A 26206-nucleotide genomic window follows, 5' to 3' on the forward strand; every position below is an offset into this window, starting at 1 on the left:
CTGTACACTTGGCGAAACGTGGCTCTAATTCCATCCACGTTTGCAAATGACGCCACTGTGGTGGGCTGAATCACAAATAGACCAGCAAAAGGTACAATAGACAATAGGTGCAGGAGTAGGCCATTCGGCCCTTCGAACCAGCACCGCCATTCAATGTGATCATGGCTGATCATCCCCAATCAGTACCCCGTTCCTGCCTTCTCCCCATATCCCCTGACTCCGCTATTTTTAAGAGCCCTATTAGCTCTCTCTTGAAAGCGTTAGGTAATGATCTTTGTACATTGAACCATTGACTAAAGCACCATTGAGATCCTGACATTTCTTTATATGTGCATTATTTAGGTTAGTCCTACGGGAGAATTCACTCAGGCAAGAGTGGATTTAGGGCCCAATTCTCTAGCTAGTATTGGTATTGCTTTTTGTATTTCAGTTAGTCTAGAAATACAGTGCAGAAACAAGCCCTTCGGCCCACTTGAATCCACGCCATACACTAGTTCTATCCTACACCCGAAGGACAATTTACGGAAGCCAAATAACCTACAACCCTGCAAGCCTTTGTAACGTGGGAGGAAACTGGAGCACCCGGAGGAAGCCCACGCAGTCACGGAGAGAACGTATAAACTCCACACAGACAGCACCCATAGTCAGGTCAAATTTGGGTCTCTGGCGCTGTGAGGGAACAACTCTACCGCTGTATCACTCACTGTGCTGCCCAGTGTTGGCTTACTATTTCCTGCACGAGAGGCTAATCTAAATACTGACGGAACCAACATACTTGGTGAGAATTTTAAAATTCTGTACTGCTTTCAATTTATAAATCCAAGAGTTTAACAGATTATTGATCACAGAATGGTATTGAAGATAGATAAAAGATAATAAAAGTGACGCAGCATTAACTTCAACTCAAATCAATACAGTGTTTACAACAGCTGCTGTCTTCCCTCTTACTGGAAAATCGAACGCTGTTGAATATAAATTTAAAATAAATGTTTTAAAGAATCAGGCTTTTGTACTGAATACAGTGTTTGTGCATTGTTGTGGCTACAGGTTCTTACATAAATCTGCGGTATGGATTTTTGTGTCCTAGGACCTAGATACTCAAGAACTTTAGTTCAGTTTAGAGATACAGCACAGAAACAGGCCCTTCAGCCCACCGAGTCCGTGCCGACCAGCGAACCCCGGACACACTAACACAATCCTGCACACACTGGGGACAATTTACAATTTTACCGAAGCCAATTAACCTACAAATCTGTACTTGTGGCTGTGGGAGGAAACTGGAGCTCCTGGAGAAAAGCCTCGAAGATCACAGGGAGAACATACAAACACCACATAGACACCCATCATCAGGATTGAACCCGGGTCTCTGGCGCTGTAAGGCAACAACTCTACCGCTGCGCCACCATGCCGCAGAATAATTTGACGTTTTTAAAAAAATGATAACAGCTGCAAATTCCATTATGTTTGTAGAAAACTTAAATGCAACTGGAACTAGAAACTGAAATGAATACGTCTCCATCATGTTATCTGACAACACCCAGGACTGCAGTATCTGTAACTACCATAAATAAAACGGGAAAATATAATTGACTTTTTTTTTCCACCATTCAGCCATAGAAAATGCTTTTGCCAAAGCCTGTCTCATCTATCAGTCCTTTCCTTCTGCATAAATGCTCTATCATTCATCATTTTAGTCACTGGTATAACTGCATGAAATTAGATTCAGCTTTTTTTTCATCTACAAAAATCTTTTCACCAACAGTCTCATCATATTTGGACTTCAAGCCCAGGCAGCCTGTATAGATCTGAAAATGAATCGATAACATTAACATACAATCTAAACCTTTTTCCAAGGGGTGGAAATACAGACTATAGGGCATGACTTTAAGGTGAGAGGGGAAACGTTTAAAGAGGATGTGCAGAGCAAGTTATTTTTCACACTGGATGGCGAGTCCCTGGCACGCATTGCTAGGGGGGGGGGGGGGGGTGGTGGTGGGAGCAGATACAATTTAAGAGGTTAGAAACATAGAAAATAGGTGCAGGAGGAGGCCATTCGGCCCTTCGAGCCAGCACCGCCATTCATTGTGATCATGGCTGATCGTCCCTAATCAATAACCCGTGCCTGCCTTCTCCCCATATCCCTTGATTCCACTAGCCCCTAGAGCTCTATCTAACTCTCTCTTAAATCCATCCAGTGGTTTGGCCTCCACTGCCCTCTGGCAGGGAATTCCATAAATTCACATCTCTCTGGGTGAATTTTTTTTTTCTCACCTCAGTCTTAAATGACCTCCCCTTTATTCTATGACTGTGGCCCCTGGTTCTGGACTCGCCCCACATTGGGACCATTTTTCCTGCATCTAGCTTGTCCAGTCCTTTTATAATTTTATATGTTTTTTGATATTTTTTTAATATGTTTTTCGATAGGCAAACGGTATGCAGGGAATGGGGGGGGGGCTATTGAACTTTTGCAGCCAGATGAGATTAGTTTATCTTGGCATCATGTCCGATACGGATATTGTAGGCTGAAGAGCCTGACCTGTGCTGTATTTTTTTAACGTTCTTTGTTAATTGTATGTAATAGGCGGAGGTGACATTGGCAAATATTGTGATCCACGTTTTAACCCGTTCCAGTCCTGTACCCAATGACAGAATAGACTAAAACAGAACCTTTTTGTTCAAGGTTCTGTACCTTTTGTATACATTCAGTTTCCTTCTCCCCTGACTTTCAGTCTGAAGAGCCAACACCTGAAACGTCACCTATTCCCTTTGAGAGATGCTGCCTGACCCGCTGAATTACTCTAGCATTTTATGTCTATTTTCGACAGTACAGACCACATTCCTTTAAAAAAAATGTAGCTGCCTTAAAACTTTTCACGAGGATGTTTCAGGACAGTATCGTGACAACAATTCCAGTGTCCAGGTGCATTTCTACCAATTTACTTTTTTTAGTTTAGAGATAAAGAGCGCGAAAACTGGCCCTTCGGCCCATCGAGTCTGCACCGACCAGCGATCCCCGCACACTAAAATAATCCCACAACAAACTAGGGACAATTTATATTTATACCAAGCCAAGCCGAGATAAATAGATTCTTGGTTAGTACGGCTGTCAAGGGTTATGGAGAGAAGGCAGGAGAATGGGGAGAAGTAGATCAGCCATGATTAAATAAGTTGATGGGTCGAATGACCTAATTCAGCTCCTATCACTTATGACCTTATGACCACGTCAATTAACATACAAACCTGTACGCCTTTGGGATGTGGGAGGAAAATGAAGATCTCGGAGAAAATCCACGCAGGCCACGGGGAGAATATACAAACTCCATACAGACAGCACCAGTAGTCAGGATCGAACACGGGTCTCTGGTGCAGTAAGGCCGTAGGTCTACCGCTGCGCCACTGTGCCGCCCTTATGCATACACAGACTTCATACAATCTCCACCACTTCAAGGCCACACCTCAACCGCAGGACTGGCTCGCCTGCCACGCGGAACCTGGAACCCACCTGGAGTAATCTGAGGCTCGTCGCCTGCTCGACCCCAGAGATCAGAAACTGAGTCAAGTCAAGTCGAGAGTTTATTGTCATGTGTCCCAGATAGGACAATGAAATTCTTGCTTTGCTGCAGCACAACAGAACATTTTAGGCATAAATACAGATGAGATCAGATCAGTGTGACCATATACCACAGAATATATATATACACACATAAATACAATTGAGGAAGGAGGAGGGTGGAGGGTGTCGGCGGCTAACGCTGAACAAAGGGCCCTTTTCAAGATGGTGGCAGATGGAGGAGAGGACCGGTGTCGCCATGACAACGGGCCTTTACGCACTCTTGAGAGCTTTGAAACTTTGTGGGCGCCAGGAACATGGTGACGATTTGTTTGTACTGTCTCGCTGAAGTCTACTATTACACTACAATCTACTATTACACTTTTGTATTTATCTATTATAGTACGATTTTACTGGATTGTATGCAAAACAAAGAATTTCACTGTACTTGAAAATAAAGTATCATCATCATCACTTCCTGCTTCTGAAAACTGGTGACCAAGGTCCAATGGACATTAGGACCGGCAGATAGTCAGGATCATACAGCACAGAAACAGGCCCTTCGGCCCAACTTGCCCATGCTGACTCATCTACACTAGTTCCACCTGGCTGCATTTAGTCCATATCCCCCTAATCCTTTCCTATCCATGTACCTGCCCAATTGTCCATTAAATGTTGTTATAGCACCTGCCTCAACTACCTCCTCTGGCATATCGTACCTTCTATTCACCACCAACTCCTGCGTCTATACAAGATGCTGGAGTAACTCAGCGGGTCAGGCAGCATCTCTGGAGGGCTGGATAGGCGACGGCTCTGACTTGGACCCTTCTTTATACTCAATCAGGCTGGATGAAGTGTTCTTGAAAATGTTTCAAGTTCACCGACCTAAGGCAGCCATGAAGTAGGCCCTCAGCATATTGGGACTTCTGCCGTATTACTCTCTTTGTCAATGCCTTGTGCTTCAATCTCTCACCATAAGCCTGCCACTGAGTTTAGACTTTACTTTAGAGATATAGCACGGAAACAGACCCTTCGGCACACTGAGTGCGCACCGTCCAGCTATCACCCAGTACACCAGCACTACCCTACATAATAGGGACAATTTACAATTTAACCAAAGCCAATTAACCATCAAAGCTGTACGTCTTTGGAGTGTGGGAGGAAACCGGAGCACCCGGAGAAAACCCATGAGGTCACAGAGAGAACATACAAATTCCGTATAGATAGCACTTGTAATCAGGATCGAATCCAGGACTCTGGCGTGGTAAGGCAGCAACTCTACCGCTGCACCACTGTGCCACTCCCTGATGCCGTCACACATTTGTGGTGTTCAGGGGCGAACATCAGCCAACTCACTTTCTTAGGTGTCTGAGAAGATTCGGCATGTCCACGAGGATTCTGAGAAACTTCTACAGATGTGTTATAGAAAGTATTCTGATGGGAATGCATCTCAGCATGGTCTGGCAACTACTCTGCTCCTGACCGCCTGAACCTACAGAGAGCGATGAACACAGCCCAGTCCATCACAAAATGTAGAAACAAACAACTGCAGATGAAGAGTCCCGACATGACAATAGACAATTGACAATAGGTACAGGAGTAGGCCATTCGGCCCTTCGAGCCTGCACCGCCATTCAATGTGATCACGGCTGATCATCCCCAATCAGTACCCCGTTCCTGCCTTCTCCCCATATCCCCTAAAGAGCCCTATCTAGCTTTCTCTTGAAAGTATCCAGAGAACTGGCCTCTGAGGCAGAGAATTCCACAGACTCACAACTCTCTGTGTGAAAAAGTGTTTTCTCGTCTCTGTTCTAAATGGCTTACCCCTTATTCTCAAACTGTGCCCCCTGGTTCTGGACTCCCCCAACATCGGGAACATGTTTCCTGCCTCTTGTGTGTCCAAACCCTTAATAATCTTATATGTTTCAATAAGATCGCCTCTCATCCTTCTTTTAAACTCCAGAGTATACAAGCCCAGTCGCTCCATTCTCTCAGCATATGACAGTCCCGCCATCATAGGCCATTCGGCCCATCGTCCACTCCGCCATTCAATCATGGCTGATCTATCTTTCCCAGTCAACCCCATTCTCCTGCCTTCTCACTATAACCTTTGACATCCTTGCTAACCCTGTCAATCTCCAGTCCATCAAAGGCTCGTCACGTCCTTCTATCCTGTCCATCTTCACCGAGTGTTGCATCAGGAAGGCTGGAGGTATTGTCAAGGATGCCTGCCACCCTGGCCATTACCTCTTCTAACCTCTCGTCGTGCTTGCTGCCCCATATTCATAAACCTTGCCTGCTCACTAACAATGTTACACTTTGGTTTGGTATACATGCAAGTAGTAACTAAATATAAATTTACAGAAGGCCTTCCCGAGATGCTGCGGCTGTGGTGCCCGCCTGGAAGACCCGGAGGCTGGGTGGGATGTGGGACCAGCCCGAAGACTCGTGAAACTGGGGTACCTGGAGGGAGCTGCTGGAGAGGTTGGACGTGTGGTGCAAAGGCCGGGAGGAGGGCGAACCGGGGAAATGCCTCCAGCGGCTTCAAGATCGGCTGCAGGAGGCTCCCCGGGGACACAAAGACGGCCGGGTGACGAGAGGAGAGGAACGTCGGTGCGCGAGCCGAACCGGTCAAAAGTGACAGAGGAGGAGCCTGGGGCTTGTCTGGATGGGGAACTGCTCCAATAGATCGAGCGTGAGGGCCGACCATACTTTGGAACATGGCGGTGACTGCATGTGTAAATATGCAAAAAGAATTTCACTGTGCAGTTGTACATGTGACAAATAAAGCTCCATTGATGTTGATATAGCTCACTTAATCGTCTGCCATTGAGGATGTGATGACTAAACAAATGATGCTTCAGCAGATTGATTAAATACATAAACCGCCACAATTGTCCGGCTTCACGGGGCGTGGCAGCGAGAACCCAGAGGATGCTGGTTTACAAACAGACTAATTGCAGATTTTAATACCGAATAAACATTTCCTGCAGTGTGCAGAGCTGTGTTGTCCCAGCAAATGCAGGTTGATGCAGTGTTGAAAACAAGTTCTCCCTCCTTACCCTGAGCCCCACCTGGATTCCCACCTATCTATATTCTTTCTTGGAGTCTGAAAAAGGATCTCGATCCAAAACGTTACCTTTCCATATTCTCCATATTGTTTCCTTCAGTTTTACATTCTCAATTATCCTTATATCACACTTTTTGTCTTTTCATCTCTGGTCTTTTTCTAACCATCTGCCAATCATAACTTCCCCCCTCACCTGTATTCCCCTTTCACTCAGAGTCATAGAATCATAGTCATACAGTGTGGAAACAGGCCCTTCAGCCCAACTTGCCCACATTGATCAACATGCTCCACTTGTCCCATTTGCCTGCATTTGGCCCATATCCCTCGAAACCTTTCCTATCCATGTACCTGTCCAAATGTTTTTTAATCCAAATGTCCACTCACCAGGCTTTGCCCCACTTCCACCCCTCTCCTAGCTTTCTAGACCCCAAACCACAATTAGTGTGAAGAAGGGTCCCACCGCAAAACGCCACATGAGCATGTTCTCTGGCGATGCCACCTGACCTGATACATTGTATTGTTTGTAAACCAGCATCTGCTGCTCCTCGTGTCTCCATGTGATCATATTTTCTATTGGCAGACCCTTGCTGCCACTGTGGTCAGTGAACATTGTATCCTGTCGAAAGTTAATGGTTTGGCTTTCATTAATGCTTAGCAAGAAAGGGGATTTGATAGGCAATAAAACATTACCTTCTAAATTCAACCAAAATAATGAAATGTTGACAAGAGCTTGTCTTTAGTTTAGATATATACAGCATGGAAACAGGCCCGTCAGCGCACCAAGTCCGTGCTGACCGTCAGTCACCAGTTCACATTAGTTCTAGGTTATCCCACTTTCCCGTCCACTTCCTACATACTAGGGGAAATTTACAGAGGGCCAATTATCCTACAAACCTGCGCGTCTTTGGTATGTAGGAGGAAACCGGAGCACCTGGAGGAAATCCACGCAGTCACAGGCAGAACATGTAAACTCCACTCCGTCAGCACCCGAGGTCAGGATTTAACCCAGGTGTCTGGCTACGAGGCAGCGGCTCTACACGCTGCACCAGTGTGCTGCCCAGTCTTTGCTCCTGAACTGGGAAAAGAACCATGGTGCACTTGGTGTAGCTGGTGTAGAGGCTGGGATGGACAGATACATACATGGACATACATATACATAAGCAGTCCAATCCACCTCATTGGAGACCCACGGACTATCTGTAATCAGACTTTACTGGACTTTATCTTGCACTAAATGTTATTTCCCTTATCCTGTATCTGTGGAAGGTTTGATTGTAATCATGTATAGTCAGAAAGATAGCGAGCAATAAAAAAGCTTCTCACTGTACCTCGGTACTTATGACAATAAACGTCAATCGTTCCGACTCGAGAAATCCTAAAATAGGCCATTCTTGGTATATTTTACCAGTGGCTCGATGCCATTAAAGGGAGAGTGTGATATGCAAACGACATTTGATTTGCATCTTCTGCTTTATTGTTATTCACATTTTAAACAATGACATGAAAGATAAAACCATATTCCCCAATGCAACATGTGTTTATAACTCCGTCCGCTTCCCAGTGGCCTCATCTGTCTGCAGGCTATGAAACTACTTTGATTATAGTGGTGGAGATGCAAGGATACATGTGGATGGACGTATCCAACTATCCCCTGACTCTCAGGCTGAAGAAGGGTCCTCCAGAGATGCAGCTTGACCTGCTGAAGTAGACATTAGAGACACAGTGCGGAAACCCCTTCGTCCCACTGAGTCCGCGCCTACCAGCGATCACCACGCACACTACCATTATCCAACATACTAGGGACAATTTACAATTTTACTGAAGCCAATTAACCTACAAACCTGTATGTCTTTGGAGTGTGGGAGGAAACTGGAGCACCCGGAGAAAACCTACGTGGTCACGGGGAATACGTACAAACTCTGTATAGAAAGCACACGTAGTCAGGTTCAAAGCCGGGTCTGTGGTGCTGTAAGGCAGCAACTTTACTGCGGCACCACTGTGCCGCCTAGTTTCTCAAGCAGGGACGGCACAGTGCCAATTGTCAGGCTTTGTCCTTCCCCCATCTCTCTTCCAGCTTTCCCTCCAATACTACAATCAGTCTGAAGATGGGTCCCGACTCAAAATGCCACCCATGCATGTTCTCCAGAGATGCTGCCAAGCCCGTGTTACTCCAGCAATTTGTGTTACCAGCTTGTGCATTGTTTCGTTGTGATACATTACTCTGAATCAGAATGTGCAAATTTAAAAATAGCAGAGTGCAGGCAGTCTCAGCGAATGCATTCAGTGATAGATATTTCTTTTAAATTATATCAGGCAATGGAATGCCACAGTGCCTTTGCCTTGTAACCATTTTAAAATTTCACACAAAGGGGAAAATGACACTCCTGTACGATATAGGCATTTGAATGACTGCCATTCTAACCAGTATTGACAAAGGCACCTGCAGTCATTTGATAGCTCAAAAACATTTTGCACATTCCCAAACTGCATTATAATTCAGAACACAGCCAGATATCTTCACAGAAGCTGGCCCTTTGTAAAAGGAACACAAAAAGCAAGCCATGTGACAGAGCTTTCTCTTCTTTCCCATATAAAATCGAAAAAAAGGCAACTGCAGGGTATATCTCAAGGGAAAAGGGTTCAAGAAATAATCCAGCCTTCAATGCCACTGTTAAAGAACTGAACAGTAAATGATATTGCACTCAAGAGAGGGAGTAAATAAACTACAATTATACGCTGGAGAATTCTACATGTATACACATACTGGAATGCAGAGCTTTTTATAAGCTTCATTATACCATGCATAATGATCAAAAGCAGCAAATTAGAATTTAGTCAGGCAGAAATAGTATAAATATAACAAAAAGATTAGTGGTGCAGTAGGGTTGAGAGCATTAAAAAAAAAATCATCATTCAGATGCTCAAATTAAACAAATTCCATCTTACACACAATACAAAATTTTAAAGGAATGAAACAAAAGGACTTGCATTTGTATTAAGTACTTTTGATGTGTAATCTCCACATAATGTAGAGAAGATGGCCGTCAATACGCTTGCTGTAAAGCACCATAAACAGTCATGTGGTAATGGTTGTGAGATACGTTTTTCCCACCCCCCAGTTAAGTTGGTTGAGGGTAAACATTGGCCACAACACCAGGTGTAGCTCTCATGCTCTTTGAAAGTGGTGACAAAGTGTTCTCTCGATCCTCCTTCAGGGAAAGACAATTGTCCCCTTGAGCGGCTTTATCAAAGAGCCAGCGGTCAGACAGACAGGCACTCTCATTCAGGATGGCGAACTATCAGCCTGGATTCCATGCTCAAATTTGTTAACTGGGGCTTTCAATTCATCCTTTCGCGAGAAAGCCGGAGTGCTATTAATCACACCGAGACACAGTTGATGCGGAGAAATAAAGTTTACAGAAAAGAAAATGGAAAGATAACGAGAAAATAAAATACATTCTTAAACTCGCATCACCCGAGTTAGAAAGTGACTAAAATAAAACAAAACACATGTAGCTTTGTTTTGAAGATAAACATTTAGGTCACCCTGCTATAGGAAGGATGTTGTTAAATCTGTAATGGATAAAAAGAATTTACGAGAATGTTGCCAGGACTTGAGGGTCTGAGCTATAGGGAGAGGTTGGGCGGGCTACGACATTATAGCATGAATTCATAGAGTCTTTTACCCTGGGCGGTGGAATCAAGAACCAGAGGTCATAATTTTAAGGCGGGAGGGGTAAGATTTAATAGGCACTGAGCGACAACCTTTTCACATCAGAGAGTGGTGGGTATATGGAACGAGCTGCCAGAGGAGGTAATTGAAGCAGGTACAATAACAGCATTTAAAAAACACGGACAGGGATATGGATAGGAAAGATTTAGAGTGACATGGAATAAATGGGAGAAACGGTGGACTAGCTTGGCGTGGATGAGTTGGGCCGAAGGCTCTGTATGACAGTATGGGAGACTATTGAATTCAATTGAATTGAAAGATAAGCCATGGTAACGGGTTCTTTGGCCCACCGGGTCCACGCCGACCATCGATCACCCGTTCACACTAGTTCTGTGTTATCCCACAGAGGCCAATTAACCAACAAGTCCGCATGTGTTTGGGATGTGGGAGGAAACCGGTGCGCCCAGAGAAAACCCACTTGGTCACAAGCAGAAAGTGCAAACTCCATGCAAACAGCCAAAGTCAAAGAAAAAAGTCAAATTCAATTTTATTCGTCACATGCACATTAAATGCAGTGAAATGAATTTGCCAGCAGCGATACACTTAAAAGAACACACAATACCCAATACAATTTAACACAAACATCCACCACAGCATTCTTCACTGTGGTGGAAGGCTACAATGTTTTACCAGTCCTCCTCCCTTGTTCACCCATGGTCGGGGCCATGAACCCTCCGTAGTCACCATTACAGACGGCCCTCGATGTACAGGCCCTCTCGTCGGGATGATCTAAACCGACGTTGGGACGGTGAAACGCACTCCGCGGCTTGGAGGTCCCAAATCGGCACTTCCTACCGGAGTCCGCGGCTTCAGGATGTTATAGCACAAGACAAACAGCACCAGAGGTCAGGATCGAATCTGTGTCTCTGGCGCCATGAGGCAGCAGCTCTGCCTGCTGTGTCACCGTGCCAACCCACTCTGGGCTGTAGGGTGATAGTAGAGTGGCAGAGAGGAGCAGTCAGCAGAGCTGCTGCCTCACAACATTGTTGATCCAGTATCAATTCTGAACTCCGTGCTGCCCGAGACGGCTGCCTGTACCTTTTCCGGGGTTACATCCGCGCCCGGGTGGTACTAGAATGGGACTACGCACTGTCCATGGGCGTCCTGGGGGATTTCCAGGACCGCTGGGCACCGCGGGGGTGGGGGGTGGAATGCATCCTTAATAAGGATGGTGATATAGTTATCTAAGAATATTTGTTATTTTGGTGGTAGGTTTGTTTGTATTGTGCATATCATTTTTGTAAATACTTGATTACAATTATTTTTGGGGTAAAAAAAGAACCCTGTACTGTCGATATGGAGTCTGAATATTCTACTTTTGACTCTGTATTCCTCCCAGATGTCATTGAGTTACACAGCATGGAAACAGGCCATTCAGCCCGACTCATCCATGCTGACCAACATGCCCCATCTAAGCTAGTTCCCATTTGCTCATAATTAGTCCATATCCCTCTTAACGTTTCTAATCCATGTACCTGTCCAAATGTCTTTTAAATGTTATAATACCTGTCTCAACTACCTCCTTTGGCAGCACCTTCCACACACCCACCCCCTTCTATTTGAATATGTTGCCCATTAGGTGTCAAGTCAAGAGTCAAGTCAAGTCAAGAGAGTTTATTGTCATGTGTCCCAGATAGGACAATTAAATTCTTGCTTGCTGCAGCACAACAGAATATTGTAGGCATAAATACAGATCAGATCAGTGTGTCCATATACCATAGAATATATATATATATATATATATATATATACACACACACACACATAAATAAACAGATAAAGTGCAATAGGCTGTTATAGTTCAGAATTTGTTTGAAGCTGTGTTTAATAGTCTGATGGCTGTGGGGAAGAAGCTGTTCCTGAACTTGGATGTAGCAGATTTCAGGCTCCTGTACCTACTACCTGATGGCAACGGAGAGATGAGTGTGGGGTAGGTCCTAATCTGAGGAAAGACATACTTGCCATTGAGGGAGTACAGAGAAGGTTCAGCAGACTGATTCCTGGGATGTCAGGACTTTCATATGAAGAAAGACTGGATAGACTTGGCTTGTACTTGCTAACATTTAGAAGATTGAGGGGGGATCTTATAGAAACTTAGAAAATTCTTAAGGGGTTGGACAGGCTAGATGCAGGAAGATTGTTCCCGATGTTGGGGAAGTCCAGAACAAGGGGTCACAGTTTAAGGATAAGGGGAAAATCTTTTAGGACCGAGATGAGAAAAACATTTTTCACACAGAGAGTGGTGAATCTCTGGAATTCTCTGCCACAGAAGGTAGTTGAGGCCAGTTCATTGGCTATATTTAAGAGGGAGTTAGATGTGCCCCATGTGGCTAAAGGTATGAGAGGGTATGGAGAGAAGGCAGGTACAGGATACTGAGTTGGATGATCAGCCATGATCATATTGAATGGCGGTGCAGGCTCGAAGGGCCGAGTGGCCTACTCCTGCACCTATTTTCTATGTTTCTATGATGCTGGCAGCCTTTAAATCTATTAATGTCTATTAAATCTTTCCCCTCTCACTTAAACCTATGCCCTCTGGTTCTTGATTCACCTACACTGGGAAAAGACTGCATTCACCCTATCATTTCCAGTCATGATTTTCTAAACATCCATAAGAAAGGAATAAATGAGGGGAATAGATTGGGTAGATGCACAGAATCTCTTGCCCAGTAGGGGAATCGAAGACCAGAGGACATAGGTTCATGGTGAAGGGGAAAAGATTTAATAGGAATCTGAGGGGTAACTTTTTCCGCCTATAGGGTGGTGGGTATATGGAACATGCTGCCAGAAGAGATGGTTGAGGCTAGGACTATCCCAACAGTTAGGCAGGTACATGGATAGGACAAGTTTGGAGGAATAGGGACCAGGCGCAGGCAGGTGGGACTAGTGTAGCTGGGACATGTTGGCCGGTGTGGGCAAGTTGGGCCGAAGGGCCTGTTTCCACACTGTATCACTCTATGACTCTATAAGTCCTAGCCTGCCCAACCTCTTCATATAGCTCAGTGCCTCGAGTCCTGGCAACAACTTTGTAAATCCTCTCTGCACTCTTTGCATGTACTACAGTTTCCTCCACAATCCAAACATTTGAGAGTCGATTGCTGTAAATTACTGCTAATGTGTAACCAGGAGATAGAATCCTGGATTCAGCGGAGTGAATAGGAAGAATAAAATGGAAATATTACAGGGGAATGGGATTGCTCCGTGAGTCAGCATGCACCCATAGGCCAAATAGCTCCGTGAGTCAGCATGCACCCAATAGGCCAAATAGCTCCATGAGTCAGCAAGCACCCAATAGGCCAAATAGCTCCATGAGTCAGCAAGCACCCAATAGGCCAAATAGCTCCTTGAGTCAGCAAGCACCCAATAGGCCAAAGCACCTTCTACTATGCTAAGCTGGGGGTCTATTTAACTCCAGGGTGTTTGTGATTTAGGAAGGACATTGAAGAGATTGGCACAGTGGCACAGCTGGTAGAGCTGCTGCCTCATAGTACCAGAGGTCTTGGTTGGATCCTGACTTAGAAAGCTGGGGGGTCTATATAATTCCATGATGTTTATGATTGAGGAAGGATATTTCTCTTGAAGGTAATCAAATGTGATGGTCCTGTCAATAAGGGCGGCACAGTGACGCAGCGGTAGAGTTGCTGCCTTCGTGCACTAGAGACCCGGGTCCGATCCTGACTACAGGTGCTGTCTGTACAGAATTTGTACTTTCTCGTGGGTTTTCTCCTGGTGCTCCAGTTTCCTCCCACACTCCAAAGATGTGCAGGTTTGTAGGTCGATTGGCTTCTATAAATTGTCCCTAGTGTGTAGGATAGAACTAGTATACGGGCGATTGCTGTTCCGTGGGCCAATGGGCCTTTTCCCACGCAGTATCTCTAAAATAAACTAGACACAAAATGCTGGAGTAACTCAGTGGGACAGACGGTATCTCTACAGAGAAGGAATGGGTGATGTTTTGAATCGTGACCCTTTTTCAAACTAAACTAAATCTTTGTTAAGAAAGGATTGAGGCTCGGATATAAAACTACAATCAGTTTGGGGAACCAAGTAGCAGCAAGTGGTGGAAAACAATGGAATAATTTATTAATAGGCCTCTGAATAGTCATTGTGACACAGGGCAAGGAATAAATGAAGAAACTGGAGCGGTGTGTAAGAGTGTAATACATTAATGATGGTGCTCTACATGCATCCTGCTGGAATTAAGCTGATTCACCCGATTTTTAGTTTAGAGATACAGCGCGGAATGAGGCCCTTTGGCCCAACGACCAGCGATCCCCGCGGTATTTACACTATCCTACACACATTAGGTACAATTTACATTTATACCAAGCCAATCAACCTACAAACCTGTGTGTCTGGAGTGTGGGAGGAAACCGAAGATCTCGGACAAAACCCACACGGTCACGTGGGAAACGTACAAACTCCGTTCGGACAGCACCCGTAGTCGGGATTGAACCCAGGTCTCCAGCACTGCGAGGCAGCAACACCTTCGCTGTGCCACCGTGCAGCCCACAAAACCATTGATAACAATTCTACTGCTCTCCGGCAGCAACTTCTGTGTGAATTTCAATCTGGTGCCAATCTCGTCTCGAAACCTTGCAATGTCAAGTGGCAAATTGGGCCGTATGTCTGTATGGAGTTTGTACGTTTTCCCTGTGACCACGTGGGTTTTCTCCCACACACCAAAGACGTACAGGTTTGTAAGCTAATTGGCTTGGTTAAGTTGTAAATTGCTCCTAGTGCGCATAGGATAGTGTTAGTTCATAGGTTAAAGGAACAGAATTAGGCCATTCGGCACATGAAGTCTACTCCGCCATTCAATCTATCTCTCCCTCTCAAACACATTCTCCAGCTTTCGCCCTATAACCCGACACCCGTATTAATCAATGTGCGGGAATTGCTGGTCACCGCGGACTCAGTGGACCAAAGGGCCCGTTTCCGCGTAGTATTGCAAAACTAAATTAAACAAAAGGATACAAAGTGCTTGAGTAGCTCAACGGGTCAGGCAGCACCTCTGGAGAACATGGATGGATGACCTGTTGGGTCTGGACCCAGTCTGCGGCAGAAGACCTTTGGAAGACGGGGTACTGATTGGGGATGATCAGCCACGATCACAGTGAATGGCGGTGCTGGCTGGAAGGGCTGAATGGCCTACTACTTCACCTATTGTCTATTGGAATGGTCCTGAGCCGAAACATCATCTACCCACGTTCTCCAGCGATGCTGCCTGACCTGTTGAGTTACTCAAACACTTTGTCTTCTCTATATATTCAAAAATTACTGATCCATACAAAAGTACAGTAGATAAATTAGGATTGGAGATTCTCTCTCTCTCTCGTTTAATTCTATTTGATCTCAGTTCTTCTTCTAGCGTATGGCGTGCACAGCCTAAAGTTGTAAACTTGTTCTGTTTGATCTTCTGTTTGCAGGGGCAGAAATCGGTATCAAAACATGGGGGGGGGGGTCACAATTTCTTGGTGGTTGCACGTGCATGCGAGGCTGCGGCCATGGGGCCCTGTGGACGGTAACATCGGGTGCGGACCTGGTTGGTGACCGACTTCGAACTCCAGCAACAGCAGCTTCGTCAACTCCGAATCGTGGGGCTTCATTCGGTCCGACGGGGGGTCTTTCATCGCCTGGCGCGGCTTAAAACCGGCCGTGGGATCTTCCATCGCCCGGCGGGGGCTTAAACATCGGGAGCCTCGATTGCCTCAACGCAGCAATTGACCGCGGGGCGATGGAAGATCCCGCGGCCGATTTTAAGCCAGGCCGGGCGATGAAAGGCCCTGCAAACGGGCCAATTCAAGCTCTGCTCTATAATCTTTGCTCCACCAGGATGTCCCCCTCCTCCACTCACCGCGCTCTATCCTCAGTCCCACCCTCCTACTTCCACCTCTGACCGACACCCTCCTCCTCCAATCATCGGGCTGAATCATCATATCCCCCCCCCACCCATTGCCTGCTGACCGACGTCTCTCTCGTCCAATCGGCGCCCTCGATTATCAGTCCCACCCTCACTGTCTCGCGGAAAGCGGACATTTTTTAATAGATTTTTTCATCCAATTTGAAAATCCGGATTACAAAACATTGTCCCTCTCCACTCAAAACATGGAGAGGACGTGTCGTCGTTTCCCCCCCTCGGGATTTTCGCTGATGTCTGTTTGTGCATGCCAGGTTGATTGCATTAGTCGAAACAGGGTGGACCACGTGAAGGTTGCAATTTCCTACTCCTGATCTCAGTTGAGATGCAAGGTTGGTTGTGTCTTCCTATTGCTCTCAGCTGTTGAATGTTTAATTATAGGTTGATCTGGATAGAGGTGTAGGCAGTGCTTCCACACCTCAACATTTTTTTTCCTGAAATAGAATTCGAAATTACCTGGAATTTGATGGTATTTCCCAGCCCGGTAAGCCTTCCCCAATTGCGCACGTGCAGATACCGGGCCCACTGAGCATACTCGGGGAGACGGTCCCTGCCGCGTCACCGGTGCCATTTTCAATTGTGACACAGCGGACGGGCCCCCCCCCCATCTGCGCAGGGTCGTAAATACACAGGTACATACTTTGTTTCCGCAAATCATCCAGCGGGCCTGATTGGACCCCTTCACGTCTCCCCGCGCGTGCGCAGTTGGGGAAGGTTTATCGGGCCAGGAAATTTCCCGAAATTACCCGAAGACAACCAGAATTTCCCGAATTCCGGGTAATCTCCTTCAAAGTGGAAACACCGGGTGGGGGTTGAGGGGTGATTGTGAACCGAGCTGCAAGTATAGATGCCTGCACACCCCATTGCACCAAATACAAAACCGTACCCCATTATTTAATTTGAGATTCTGCCACATGGAAATTTCTTGAAAACTAAATCAATGAGACATATGGTTTCCACACAATGAATCAATCAATCTCCCAGTCTACACCTAAACATTGAATATTTTGCTCTGCTTTAAGGGTGGCACAGTGGTGTAGCGGTAGAGTTGCTGCCTTATATCGCCAGCGATATGGGTTCGATCCTGACAACTAACTGTGCGTTCTCCCTGTAACCACATGGGTTTTTCTCCGGATGCTCCGGTTTCCTCTAAATATGCGTAGGTATTCAGGTTAATTTTGGTGGGTGGGAAAGCAGAGCATCATAGAACTAGTGTGAATGGGTGATCAATGGGTGGTGTGGACTCGGTTGGCCCGTTTCCATGTTGTATCGCTAAATTATCAGGCACACATTTACACCAATCTCATGTTAATCCTATCTTCACCCAGTTCTAAGATGCTCAAACGTAGATGACGCACCATAAATGTGTGAATATATTCTATACAACTGACCTAACATTTAATTGCATTGCTTGGTCTTTCAGATGAGTATTTGCTATTTTATTATATGGTGTTGTTCTAGTGACGTGCGCTTTTTACCTCCATCAAAGCATATTAATTTTCAATTTTCCATTTATTTCAAAGAAAATTCAATTTGTTTTATTGTTAGAATTTATTTGTTAGAAATGCAACAAAACAGGCTGGAAAAAACTTTCTTTTTTTAGAGATTCTGAGGTAGAGGAGTGTCCAGAACAGAGGAACTGGAACGATTCCAGGCTCTGCTAAAACATAAGATTGTGAAGTCTCAATGTGAAGATTGTGTGTGTGTGCGCATGCTTTTACGTAGACACAGAAAGAGCCAACTCAGGAAGTTTCAAAGATGGAAATAGTAACCAATTTTCATTGGTTCTCAGACAAAGCCATAAATCCAAATTATTCTGCCTGGAACTGGTGGTTCCGAATTAAACAACCGTTGTTTCATTGTCCCCACTCAACCAAGTCTGCAACTTGCAGATCTTTAGACTTGCGAGATACAGCGCAGAAACAGGCCCTTCGGCCCACTTGCCGACCAGCAATCATCCCATACACAATCACTATCCTACACACTTGGGACAATTTACAATTTACTGAAGCCAATTAACCTACAAACCTGTACGTCTTTACAGTGTGGGAGGTACCAAGAAAAAACTTACGCGGTTACAGGGAGAATGTACAAACACTTACATCGCCAGAGACCCGAGTTTGATCCTGACCAAGGATGCTGTATGTACAGAGTTTGTACGTTCTCCCTGCGACCTGGTGGGTTTCCTCTGGGTGCTCCGGTTTCCTCCCACACTCCAAAGATGTGCAGGTTTGTAGGTTAATTGGCTTCCCGTACTCAGGATCCTACCCGGGTCTCTGGCGCTATAAAGCAGCAACTCTACAGCTGCACCGCTGTGCGGCACTTTCAACTTTGCCACCCTGCAAATTTTGTTTCTATGGTGGTAGATTTTTTCTGAGTCATGTCTTTGCCCGGGACCGTTGGAGACAGTGGAGGAGGGTCAGGGCGGTGAGTACTTAAATCGGGCACGGGGCTTGTTTTCACAGAGGCCCGGGACCGTTGGAGACAGTGGAGGAGGGTCAGGGCGGTGAGTACTTAAATCGGGCACGGGGCTTGTTTTCACAGAGGCCCGGGACCGTTGGAGACAGTGGAGGAGGGTCAGGGCTTACCAAATCCCGTAACGTTCCACACTCCATAGGAAGGGTTTCTGGTGGAAACCGCTGATTGGTGGAAGCAGACTAGAGGAAGCAGCTGATTGGGTGCTACCTCAGGTTAGCATTTCTGCTTTCAGGTTAAAGGTACAGTGCTTTAGTAAAGGTACAGTGGGCTAAGGGTACAGTGGGCTAAAGGTACAGTGGGCTAAAGGTACAGTGGGCTAAAGGTACAGTGGGCTAAAGGTACAGTGGGCTAAAGGTACAGTGGGCTAAAGGTACAGTGGGCTAAAGGTACAGTGGGCTAAAGGTACAGTGCTTTTTGATTATATAATAAAGGTGCAGTTTAAAGGGCAAGAGGGAGCAGCTGTTTGTGTCAGATACCTGCTGATTTCTCCCAGCAGTTTCTATTGGATTATACTGGTATCGGATCCAGGGTAAGGCGAGAGAATGACAGTCAGAGCAGTGTACTGTTCTGGATGTCAGATGTGGGAGGTCATGGTGGCGGATGGCCCTCCAGACGTCCACATCTGCACCAGGTGCAGAGAGATGGGGCTCCTAAGGGACCGTATTAGGTTCCTGGAGCAGCAGCTCGATGACCTCTGTCTGGTCAGGGAGAGTGACGAGGTCATAGAGGGGAGTTATAGGGAGGTGGTCACTCCAAAACCACGGGAGAGAGACATGTGGGTCACGCTAAGGAAGGGGAAGGGGCAGAGGCAGGAACGAGGGAGTACTCCAATGTCGGTACACCTTGCAAATAAGTACTCCTGTTTGAGTACGGATGAGGATGACAGCCTACCCGGGGGTAGCAACAGCGGACGGGCCTCCAGCACAGAGACCGGCCCTGTTGCTCCGAAAGGTAGGGAAAAAAAGAAGAGGGCAATAGTAATTAGGGACTCTATTGTTAGGGGGTCGGATAGGCGTTTCTGTGGACACAGTCGGGAGACCAGGATGGTGGTCTGCCTCCCTGGTGCCAAGGTCTCGGACGTGTCTCAACGCATCCAAGATATCCTGAAATCAGAGGGAGAGGAGCCTGAGGTCGTGGTACATATTGGTACAAATGACATAGGTAAAAAAAGTGAAGAGGTCCTGAAGGGAGGATTTAGGGAGTTGGGAGGAGAGTTAAGGAAAAGGACCAAAAAGGTAACAATCTCAGGCAGTTCCCTTTTGAACACGATCTCAGGATTACTGCCTGTACCACGCGACAGTGAGAGTAGGAATGGAGCGAGGTGGAGGATAAATGCGTGGCTGAAAGACTGGTGCAGAGGGCAGGGATTCAAGTTTCTGGATCATTGGGACTTCTTTTGGGGAAGGTGGGACCTGTATAGAAAGGATGGGTTGCACTTGAACCCGAGGGGGACCAATATCCTGGCGGGGAAATTTGCAAAGGTCACTGGGGAGACTTTAAACTAGAATGGTTGGGGCGAGGGACTCAAATAGAGAAAGCTAGTAGACAGAATGGGAGGCAGGAAGCAGAAAAGGGAAGCACTCGGACACAAGAGGAGAAAGAAAAAAAAGGAAATAAACAGAGAAGAAGAGACGGGGGGTTTCTTAAATGTGCATATTTTAATGCTAGGAGCATTGTAAGAAAGGTGGATGAGCTTAGAGTCTGGATAGACACCTGGAAGTATGATGTTGTGGCGATCAGTGAAACATGGTTGCAGGAGGGCTGTGATTGGAAACTAAATATTCCAGGATTTCGTTGCTTCAGGTGTGATAGAATTGGAGGGGCAAGAGGTGGAGGTGTTGCATTGCTAGTCAGGGAAGATATTACAGCAGTGCTTTGGCAGGATAGATTGGAGGGCTCATCTAGGGAGGCTATTTGGGTGGAACTGAGAAGTGGGAAAGGTGTAGCAACACTTATAGGGGTGTATTATAGACCGCCAAATGGGGAACGAGAATTGGAAGAGCAAATATGTAAGGAGATAGCAGATATTAGTAGTAAGCACAAGGTAGTGATTGTGGGAGATTTCAACTTTCCACACATAGACTGGGAAACACATTCTGTAAATGGGCTGGATGGTTTGGAGTTTGTAAAATGTGTGCAGGATAGTTTTTTGCAGCAATACATAGAGGTACCTACTAGAGGAGGGGACAGTGCTGGACCTCCTGTTAGGAAATGAGACGGGACAGGTGGCGGAGGTATGCGTTGGGGAGCACTTCGGGTCCAGTGATCACAATACCATTAGTTTCAATATAATTATGGAGAAGGTCAGAACTGGACCTAGGGTTGAGATTTTTGATTGGAGAAAGGCTAACTTTGATGAGATGCGAGATGATTTAAAAGGAGTGGACTGGGACATTTTGTTTTATGGGAAAGATGTAGAAGAGAAATGGTGGACATTTAAAGGGGAAATTTTAAGAGTACAGAATCTTTATGTTCCTGTTCGGTTGAAAGGAAACAGTAAAAATTGGAAAGAGCCCTGGTTTTCAAGGGAAATTGGACATCTTGTTCGGAAAAAGAGGGAGATCTACAATAATTATAGGCAGCATGAAGTAAATGAGGTGCTTGTGGAGTATAAGGAATGTAAAAAGAATCTTAAGAAAGAAATTAGAAAAGCTAAAAGAAGATATGAGGTTGCTTTGGCAAGTAAGGTGAAAGTAAATCCAAAGGGTTTCTACAGCTATATTAATAGCAAAAGGATAACGAGGGATAAAATTGGTCCATTGGAGAAACAGAGTGGGCAGCTATCTGCAGAGCCAAAAGAGATGGGGGAGATATTGAACAATTTCTTTTCTTCGGTATTCACCAAGGAGAAGGATATTGAATTATGTGAGGTAAGGGAAACGAGTAGAGTAGTTATGGATACTATGAGTTTCAAAGTAAAGGAAGTACTGACACTTTTGAAAAATATAAAAGTGGATAAGTCTCCAGGTCCTGACAGGATATTCCCTAGGACATTGAGGGAAGTTAGTGTAGAAATAACCGGGGCTATGACAGAAATATTTCAAATGTCATTAGAAACGGGAATAGTCCCCGAGGATTGGCGTACTGCGCATGTTGTTCCATTGTTTAAAAAGGGTTCTAAGAGTAAACCTAGCAATTATAGACCTGTTAGTTTGACTTCAGTGGTGGGCAAATTAATGGAAAAGAGACTTAGAGATAATATATATAAGCATCTGGATAAACAGGGTCTGATTAGGAACAGTCAACATGGATTTGTGCCTGGAAGGTCATGTTTGACTAATCTTCTTGAATTTTTTGAAGAGGTTACTAGGGAAATTGACGAGGGTAAAGCAGTGGATGTTGTCTATATGGACTTTAGTAAGGCCTTTGACAAGGTTCCTCATGGAAGGTTGGTTAAGAAGGTTAAACTGTTGGGTATAAATGCAGGAATAGCAAGATGGATTCAGCAGTGGCTGAATTGGAGAAGCCAGAGGGTAATGGTGGATGGCTGTTTGTCGGGTTGGAGGCAGGTGACTAGTGGGGTGCCTCAGGGATCTGTGTTGGGTCCTTTGTTGTTTGTCATGTACATCAATGATCTGGATGAAGGGGTGGTAAATTGGATTAGTAAGTATGCAGATGATACCAAGATAGGGGGTGTTGTGGATAATGAAGAGGACTTCCAAAGTCTACAGAGTGATTTAGGCCATTTGGAAAAATGGGCTGAAAGATGGCAGATGGAGTTTAATGCTGATAAATGTGAGGTGTTACACCTTGGCAGGACAAATCAAAATAGGACGTACATGATAAATGGTAGGGAATTGAAGAATACAGTTGAACAGAGGGATCTGGGAATAACCGTGCATAGTTCCTTGAAGGTGGAATCTCATATAGATAGGGTGGTAAAGAAAGCTTTTGGTATGCTAGCCTTTATAAATCAGAGCATAGAGTATAGAAGCTGGGATGTAATGTTAAAATTGTACAAGGCATTGGTGAGACCAAATCTGGAGTATGGTGTACAATTTTGGTCGCCCAATTATAGGAAGGATGTCAACAAAATAGAGAGAGTACAGAGGAGATTTACTAGAATGTTGCCTGGGTTTCAACAACTAAATTACAGAGATAGGTTGAATAAGTTAGGTCTTTATTCTCTGGAGCGCAGAAGGTTAAGGGGGGACTTGATAGAGGTCTTTAAAATGATGAGAGGGATAGACAGAGTTGACGTGATCAAGCTTTTCCCTTTGAGAATAGGGAAGATTCAAACAAGAGGACATGACTTCAGAATTAAGGGACAGAAGTTTAGGGGTAACATGAGGGGGAACTTCTTTACTCAGAGAGTGGTAGCGGTGTGGAATGAGCTTCCAGTGGAAGTGGTGGCGGCAGGTTCGTTGGTATCATTTAAAAATAAATTGGATAGGCATATGGATGAGAAGGGAATGGAGGGTTATGGTATGAGTGCAGGCAGGTGGGACTAAGGGAAAAAAGTTGTTCGGCACGGACTTGTAGGGCCGAGATGGCCTGTTTCCGTGCTGTAATTGTTATATGGTTATATGTCATGCGAGACACAGGGGTGCCACTAATGGTTCAGCACAGCCTTTAATCCGTATAAAATCATGAGAGCGAGCTTAAAATCCCTCCCAAAAATATGGCGCCTAAGCGGGGTGGGCAGTCATTCTCTACCTCATCAGGGATTCAATGGCCGATTGGCCGGTCTAATTTGCCCCCTGCAGCCGGGGCTCAACATTTAGGGCAAAGATATTACATTGAACTCATTAAAGAAAGTGGGAAGAAAGGGTTACTTCTCAGATCCACAGACTGTGAGCAGAGAGATATCATGGGATATACGTGCAGGCCTCAACTATTCATCATCCATGTCAACGATTTGGCTGAGGAGACCAAAAGTCATATTTCCACGTATGCTGACAACGCTGAAGTAGGTGGGTTAATGAATATGCAGGTAGATTGCAGGACATGGTATGCTGTGTGGATGGGTGAGAATTAGGCATGTGTGGAAAAGCTGAGCATGTTAATTGGTGAGAGACTGGGTAATGTAGACATTTAAAAGGACTGTAGTTTAGAGATACTTTGTGGAAATAAGCCCTTGAGTCCACATTGACCAACAATCACCCATTCATACTTATTCCATGCTATCCCACCTTCTCATCCACTCCCTACACACTAGGTACAGTCTACAGAAGCCAATTAATCAACAAACCTACATGCCTGTGGAATGTGCGAGGAAACCCACGTGCAAACTCAGACAGCACCTGTAGTCGGGATTGAAACCGGGTCTCTGGCGCTGTGAGGTATCATCTCTACCTCTGCGCTGCTCCCGAGTGAACTTGTACACGCACATCACTGAAGATCATCTACAAGGCACAGCAGGCAGTTTGGAGGTCAAATAGTTTTTACTGTTATAATGAGAGGATTGGAATATAGGGTTATGGAAAACCTATTGTATTCATAAGACTTAGGAGCAGAATTAGGCCATTCAGCCTATCAAGTTTACTCCACCATTCAATCAGGAAACTTACAGGAACCTCTGTTTTTAAACATAGTGGTGGGTGCATAGAACGCACTGCTGGGGGTAGTGGTGGAAGCAGATAGAATGGTGGCATTTAAGAGACATTTGGACAGGAACTTAGGTTTGGAGAGATATCAAGGGTGTTTTATTGTCATATGGCCAGATAAAACAATGAAATTCTCACTTGCAGCAGCACAACAGAATATGTAAGCATGGTATTCTGTAAATAATATAATAAACAAGAAAAAACACACACACAAACAAAAAAATAATAGCACAAAGACAAAACCGATGCCCACAAGGCTATGCAGTCTTATTTGGAGGTTATGCTGTTAAATAGCTGGATGGTTCTAGGGAAAAACATTCATTTTCAAGCCTGTGGACTTTAACACCGTGAAGCCCGTGGTCTCCGGTAAGAAGAGGCCGACTCGGGAGATCCATGCCGCGGAGTGTTCTGATCCGTCCCGACACCGGAGTTTCCATCACCCCGACTCGAGGGCTTCGGACATCGGGAGCGGTTACTGCGGGGAGTTCAAAGGTCCTGACCACGGGTGAAGATGATTGAACTTTATCACCTTCCATCACAGTGAGGATTGTGGACTCCGCTGTCATGGATGTTTATGTTAAATTTTATTTTACGTGACTGTGTATTGTTGCTTTTCACCTAGTATGGCTGTATGGCAACTCAAATATCACTGTACCTTAATTGGTGCATGTGACAATAAATTCGAACTTGAACTTCTTCCCGATGGCAGGAGTGAAATGATAGCGTGGCCAGGTTGGTGCAGATCTCTGATGATTTTTGAGGCAGCGACTCCTGTCAATCCCATTGATGGTGGGGGATTATATGCAGGTAGATAGGATCTGATCTTGCCATCATGTTCAGCACACTAATTGTGTGTCTTTTAGAAATTGCTGTTCTATGTATTGATATTACCCAAAATCACAATAACATGAAGAATAATCTCTTCACGAACTTGTAAATGAAAAAAATACATATATCATTCTAGTATGAAAATTCCGTTTTTGTTTCCAGTTATCTAAACAGATACTAGACAAATTAAAGAAAGCAATTCCGAATGGGAAAATAACACCATTTACACGAGCGACTTAAAAATCTTCCCAGCCTTCTTCAATTTCCTCATTCTCCAGAAGATGGAGACTCGATCTCTTGCTCGACTGGCGTTCAACCACAAACTTTTCAGATTACAAAATGGCTAGCAGAAGCCGGAGCAGCAATTGAATTTTCCATCCTCTGGGTGCCGTGACTAATTCAATCTGACTGGAATTTGGGTTGAGAGCAATTGAAGAACAGACAAGAATAAATCCTCAGATCTTCTTGGTAGCCGCTGCACTTTGGCACAATTATTTTTGATGCAAAGATTTCAATAGAAGCACAGTTATTAACATGCGCACGCTGTCATAATGCTGCACATCAACAATTTCTAATTATCTTAAATTACTACGATTCAAAAACAACCTTCCACGAATGATTTCACCTCAATGCAGCAAAACCAAAAATAAAAAGAGAGGAGAATTAAGCATATTCTCCTCTGCGACACGGCTACCTCCACACACTCGGTGAGAATATCTAAAATTTAATAAACAAAATAACTTGCCATTCATTGGTGGCAGCTCTAGTACACTCTGTAACAATGCAGTGCTATTTAAACACCCTAGAATGCTACAAGGATTATGACATTTGCAATAGTGCAATAGAGTAATGAACTCATACAGGTAATAGCAAACTCGCCGTGTTACGCGCCACTTTGCATTTAACTTCAGAACCATTATAATTAAGACGAAAAATTATTAGAATTCAACTGAGAAAATCTTTAAACTTTAGAGATACAGCATAGAACATGTGTACGCTGCCATAATGCATGTTTCGTGCACCCGGAAAAAACCCATGCAGTCACAGGAAGAACGTGCAAACTCCGTGCAGACAGCACCCA

The 26206-nt window shown here is 45.1% G+C and overlaps 1 protein-coding gene across 1 annotated transcript in view; it reads right to left on the reverse strand.

Moving 5' to 3' along the window:
- The window catches only part of wasf1 (WASP family member 1), a 76847-nt gene that overhangs the window by 34553 nt on the left and 16088 nt on the right, over positions 1-26206 (reverse strand).

Source organism: Amblyraja radiata, chromosome 5, assembly GCF_010909765.2.
Source record: "Amblyraja radiata isolate CabotCenter1 chromosome 5, sAmbRad1.1.pri, whole genome shotgun sequence".
NCBI lineage: Eukaryota > Metazoa > Chordata > Chondrichthyes > Rajiformes > Rajidae > Amblyraja > Amblyraja radiata.